Here is a 6694-nt window from a genome sequence, read left to right as displayed (position 1 = left end):
TCCAATTCCAACTGCCAAGGGATCTTTTACGTGCATTCCAATGTATACACGGGACCTCGGTTTTTCGTCTCATACGAAGGACTAGACAGCTGTCCTTGTCAGGCCCTCCGTCCTGCATCACTGACAAGGGGGAACCACGCCGGAAAATCTGGATGAACTTTCTCGGCCAATGCAGGGATCGAACACCCGACCTCCAGACTAGCGAGCCAGCGTCTTACCCACTTAGCCACGTGATCCACGGGGATAGCAGTCTCTTGGTATTGTAGCATGTTCCGGGAAGCTTTGTCGCTATTTGCATAAAGGAGAGGGGCAATTTTATTTCATAAAACCTACCTGACATATGTACATATGGATTTCCTTTTTGCGCTATTTATAACTCGCACTCTCCGGTAATAGACTAAACAAGTCTACCGGAAGTTAAAAAACGTGTGTACTACGTCATCATAATGTGACTTCCTGCACACGTGATATAATATGTCAGTTTCCTTTCTCGGCGCGTGGAAATCGCACGTGTTTTTTGTGTGAACTTTAGTTTGTTTTCGGTTTTATGATGTCCGAAATTTCGAGTGATTCATCTACAACGATGACTTCTCTTTCCATTGCGGGGCCCAGTAAGATGGCTTTGGATTTAGACGGTGGAGCCGATGGATGTGGTAAAAATTTTGATCATGCGAATGATCGTGTCACTGTAGCGAAAGAGACAGCCATAGATGAGGTAAGAATTACTTCAAAAAAGAATAAATCTCACAAGAAGTCAAAGACAAAAGCTAGATTAGATGCTTTAGAGCTTAAACTAGATAGTATTTGTCAAGCGATCGAAGGTAATGGCGGCAATGTTTTGGCCAAAAAGCCAGTTACCTCTCCTGAATCATGTAGACGGACAGAACTTCGAGAGAAGTTAGCCCATGTTAGAACGGCCAATACTGATAGAGTTTTCTCTAGGAATGAAGATTCTTACGAATCAGATGACATTTTGTCTATTCAGCCAGGACAGCAAGAACGCATAGACTCTGACGACACTAGGTCTGATGTTGAAATGCCTATTTTAAGTCGTGAAAATGAACACACGTCTAACAACTTTTCTGACAGCGTTATGAAAAAAGGGCTATTTTCCATTTTTGGCAAGGATGCATTGACCAAAAAGGAGGTTACACATTTTGGTATCAAATTAGATGAATCTCAAAGTTGGAGAGCTGTAAATCCTTCTAGCATTTCTGCTTTTCCTGAAGAAAATTGGAAATGTTTCCCATTGATGAGGAAACAAGAACTTTTTTACAAGTCCCATCAATGGATGACATGATAGAAGCCTGCTTAATTCAAAAGCATGGTTCAAAAGCATCTTTTGCTAAATCTGGTCGCTCATTATATAAACAACCGTACAGAGCGGTAGAGAAAGTAGCATATAGGGGACAGCAGGCAGCTTTTATGGGTATCAGTATTCAGCTTTATATCCAGCAGGCTTTGGGTGAACTCATGCAGCAATTTTTTGAAAGTCAGGATCTGAACTCTATAAAAGAGAACTTAGTACAGCAAGTACAGAACATTTTTGCAATGTCAACAAAAAATTTAGATCAGATAGGTAGAGTGGGGGCTTTTCACCATATTATTAGACGTTCGGTAGCTATGACTGACACGTCGCTTTTTGAAGTTGAAAATTCAAAGACTGTATCTAATCTGCCTCTTACAGGAGATGGTGTGTTTGGTCTTAATTTAGAAAAAACTTTGAAGGAGAAAAAGGACCAAAAGAAAGCTGTTCAAGACCTGTTACCTGATGTGCATCGTCGAAAGCGTAAGGGGGCGTTCGTTAGTGAGTCTTCCCCAGCGAAACGGAGCGCATCTTTCCACCCATCTACTAGTAGGGAAATGCTTTTTAATACAGGGTCTTTTCGTGCCCCCACACAGAAGTTTACAAGTAGGCCTTTTGAAAAAAGGGGATCATATCCTAACAAAGGCTACCATAATAACCGCAAACCTTCCTTTACGGTCGGCTCTCATAGGAAAGGCAAAGATCCACAACAATGACGAGGTGAGTGTTTTAATGAGGTGCCCAGAAGTACCTGTTGGGGCCGTCTTTCTCGTTTTCTGGAACAATGGCAAGAGATAACTACAGACAAATGGGTTTTATCAACCATAAAAGAAGGTTACAAACTGGAATTTCTTCAGTTACCTCCTTTCTTAGGAGTAAAGCACACTATTATGGGTGTGGAAAATTTAAAACTTATAAAAGAAGAAATTTCTTCTCTTTTGCAAAAGAATGCCATAGAGATTGTTCCAGAGGAAGAGAAAAGTGTAGGTTTTTACAGTACACTTTTCTTGGTTCCCAAAAAGAACGGGGAATGGGATACTCTACGGAAAGTTTTGAATTTAGTCGAATCAATCAATCGATTTAAAGGATCCATACCTCCATATTCCTATTTTCCCAGGCCACCGGAAATATCTTCGTTTTTGTGTAGAAAACAAGGTGTATCAATTCAAAGTGTTATGTTTCGGCCCAACATCGGCACCTCGTGTCTTTACAAAACTTCTGTCGGTTGTAGAAGAAAATCTTCGCATTCAAAATATCAGAATGGCGTTTTACTTGGACGACCTTCTATCGGTAGACAGCCAGAGGGAGAATCTTTTAATAAATCGAGAAAAGATTGTACATCTTCTGATTCGACTAGGTTTTATAATCAATCTAAAAAAGTCACAACTTGCACCATCCCAGCAAATCGTTTATATAGGCGCATTGTTTCGTCTAGACCAGGGCTTAGTTTATCCCACGTCAGAGAGGGTGAAAAGTCTGTTTTTATCTGTTCAAAGTCTGCTCAAAGATCAGTGCACAGCAAGGCATTATCTACGTCTTTTGGGGATAATAGCATCTTGTTTAGAGTTAATTCCAAATTCAAGACTAGCAATGAGACCTGTTCAATTTCACCTTTTAGGTGTTTGGAAACCCGCAACAATGAGTTTAAATTTGAAGGTGCCTGTTTCGCCAAGTCTAAGATCACATCTGCAGTGGTGGTTACAGGAAGCAAACATTTTGAAGGGTCGCTCATTATGTCACATTCACCCTTCAATAACGATAACCACAGATGCATCATTGAACGGCTGGGGAGGTCATGTCAACCATCTCTTCGTTCAAGGAGTTTGGTCGAAAACTCTGAGAACACAGCATATCAACTTTCTGGAATTGATAGCAGTGTACTTAACAATCAAACATTTTGTTCCAGTTCTTATGAACAGAGATATACTAGTTCGTTCAGACAACACTACAGTGGTGCAATATCTAAACAAACAAGGGGGAACAAAATCTGCACAACTCTGTCAGGAAACTATGGAAGTGTGGAATTTAGCGCTCAAGAACAACATGACTATACAGGCAGCTCATATAGCGGGGGTAAACAATTCTTTAGCAGATCGCCTCAGCAGGGGCAAAATTCTATCAACAGAATGGTCACTGAATCAAGATATAGTCAACATCATTTATTCGCGACTGCCCAAAATCGCAAGGCGCTGATCTTTTGTTCGTGGATCCAGCATCATCTGGCCCATGCAATAGATTCTCTGTCCATTCCGTGGACAAACATGTTCGGGTATGCTTACCCACCAATAAGTTTGATTCCGTTAGTGTTACGACACATTCAAAATTGTCAGTGCGAAATCATTCTGATAGCACCGTGTTGGCCACGACAGCAATGGTATCCTCAATTGTTACGATTTCTTGTAGCCCCTCCTCTGAAGCTGCCAAATTCAAAGATATTGCTGGAACAGGGCAATCCCAAAATATTTCACCCAAACTCAACAATGTTTCAGTTGACTGCATGGAGGTTGTCGACAAACGTTTTGAGACAAAAGGATTTTCTGCAAACACTAGAAAATTACTGGCAGCATCCTGGAGGTCGGGAACAAAGAATGATTATAGGTCAAAATTCAGACGATATGTTAGCTGGTGTAGTGAACGGGAAATTGATCACTATGCTTCAACTTTAAGCAACTGTGCTGATTTCTTGTCGGATCTGTACGATAGCGGCCTTAAATATAGAACAATTGCTGGGTATCGATCTATGTTATCAACAGCATTACAACCTATTAATGGGGTACCAGTGGGACAGCATCCATATATAATTCGCTTGCTGCGGGGTGTGTTCAACTCTAGACCACCCGTTCATAAACTTTTGCCAGAATGGGATCTTCCACGAGTTTTGGAATTTTTGAAAAAGCCACCCTTTGAACCAATGAGGAAATCAAAGTTAAAATATGTAACTTTGAAAACAGTTTTCTTGTTTGCCATTACAACTTTCAGAAGGTGTGGAGATTTCAGTCTTCAGTAATATTAATATACACTCACTGGGGATAACTTTTATTCGTCAAGGTCTTTCGAAACAGGACAGAGCATCTCACATGAATCCAACTATTTTTATTCCATGTTTTTCAGACTGTAAATTATTGGATCCAAAGAGAGCTTTTTCTATATATTTGAAGAAAACAGAAATTTTTCGTCAACAAAATGGGCAAGATCAGACAAAGGTCTTCTTGGGTATTAAGAAGCCTCATCATCCGGTAACGGCACAGACATTGTCTAGGTGGATTGTTAATAACGGTTAAAATGGCTTACACAGGTGATGTGGAGCCAGTTGTGCGGGGACATTCAACTAGAGCGGTAGGAGCATCTTGGGCTCTGTATAAAGGGGCATCCATGAAAAGAATCATGGAGAGTGCGGATTGGACTCAAGCCTCCACGTTTATTGATTTTTATTTACATGATGTTAATGTAAATTTTTTACAAACACAATAACGGGTTAGTGAGGTGTTTGACTGAAATTTCGGCGAAAGTCGAATGGTTATTTGTTTAATTCCCGGCGAGTTTTTCGGGAAGGTATGTATTTTCTTAACTGTTGTATTTAGTATGAATAACTATAAGATGGTTCTTAAAAGTTTAGGTAAATGAACTGATCTGGAACCCACCGCCTTTTTAATGGTACTGCTTGGGGAATCTAGGATTAATCCATATGTACATATGTCAGGTAGGTTTTATGAAATAAAATTCAAAAATTTGATAAAAATTCAAATTTTATGAATAATATACCTACCTGACATATGTACGAACCCACCCATCCTATAACCCCATATACCAAGATCAGTTAACACAGGCGTTTTCACACGCGCCTCGTTGAAACTGACATATTATATCACGTGTGCAGGAAGTCACATTATGATGACGTAGTACACACGTTTTTTTAACTTCCGGTAGACTTGTTTAGTCTATTACCGGAGAGTGCGAGTTATAAATAGCGCAAAAAGGAAATCCATATGTACATATGTCAGGTAGGTATATTATTCATAAAATTTGAATTTTTATCAAATTTTTGAATTTTGACGGGAAGTTACAGTTCAATTTCAACCCAAATCGAACTCAATCGCAAATTGTGCGCAAATGCAATATTTAATTTCGGTAGCACAATTTATCCAATATCATTTAATTTCGGTAGCACGATTTACCTAAAGCCATCATTATTTTAAGTCATGCCCCAATAATTTATGTAGATTTATTATAATTTACTGTTCTTTATTCCAAATTGTCATTTTTATTTTAAAATTGTATTGTTCTTGTGTCCAAATGTGAGTTTAAAAAATGGAAAATTTGGATATATAGACAAGTTATGTCCCTTCCACACGACGCCCAAACTAGCATGAATTGTCGGATTTTGAAATGAAATGAAATGAAATGGGGTTTAACGTCCTATACTGTTCTGCTCCTATACCGGTGTGCTATGAGGGAAATGTTGCCCGGGCAGCGGCACAATGGCCTACTTTTATATCAAATTCCAACTGCCAAGGGATCTTTTAAGTGCATGCCAATGATGTATACACGAAACCTCGGTTTTTCGTCACATCCGAACGACTTGACAGCTGCCCTTGTTAGGCCCTCCGTCCAGCACCACTGACAAGAGGAAACCACGTCGGAAAATCATGATGAACTTTCTCGGCCAATGCAGGGCTCGAACACGCGATCTCCAGACTAGCGTGCCAGCGTCTTACCCACTTGAGGAATGAAATGAAAAGAAATGGGGTTTAACGTCCTACTATTCTGCTCCGACTGGGAAAATGAAGACGGACACGTGCCATACAGTGCGCTGTGGTGGGAAATTGTGCCCAGACAGCGGCGTTACGGCCTACACTCATATCGAATTCCGTCTGCCAAGAGATCTTTTACGTGCTCCAATGTGTACACGGGATCTCGGTTTTTCGTCCCATCCGAACGACTAGACAGATGCTTTACTCGGGCCCTCCGTTCTGCACCACTGACAATGGGAAATCACGCCGGAAAATATCGATGAACTTTTTTGACACAAGAAGGCTGTGATTTTAAAGTACATTTTTAGCTAAAAGAGTGGTCGTATATATTTTAAAAAAATACAATAATTATTGTGATATAATATGCTGAAATACTGGTGGATTTGGGTAAGTAAGTAAGTAAGTAAATTTATTGCATAAAAACGCCCACGAGGAGCAGCATACAATGACAAAAATTGCATAATTACAATACAACAAATATACATGTAACAAATAAACGAACATTAATACAATGCAACAAATATACATGTAACAAATAACGAACGTATTATGTATATAAAGTTAGAAATCAATTAAATAGCAAGGGGGGGGGGGGGGGGTTATAGGCATGTGCTTCCTTTCGGACTCTTTTGTTTCG

General features: G+C 39.8%; 1 long non-coding RNA gene across 1 annotated transcript; it reads left to right on the top strand.

Moving 5' to 3' along the window:
• The first annotated feature begins 590 nt into the window (after positions 1-590).
• Positions 591-4846, top strand: LOC126821787 (uncharacterized). The gene is made up of 3 exons (XR_007680496.2): positions 591-715; positions 1688-2026; positions 4418-4846. It is a non-coding gene; the product is annotated as an uncharacterized LOC126821787 (long non-coding RNA).
• Positions 4847-6694: the final 1848 nt, after the last annotated feature.

Source organism: Patella vulgata, chromosome 5 (genome assembly GCF_932274485.2).
Source record: "Patella vulgata chromosome 5, xgPatVulg1.2, whole genome shotgun sequence".
Taxonomy (NCBI): domain Eukaryota; kingdom Metazoa; phylum Mollusca; class Gastropoda; family Patellidae; genus Patella; species Patella vulgata.
The sequence above is the reverse complement of the archived record's forward strand: the minus strand, read 5'-3'. Positions and strand labels throughout refer to the sequence as shown.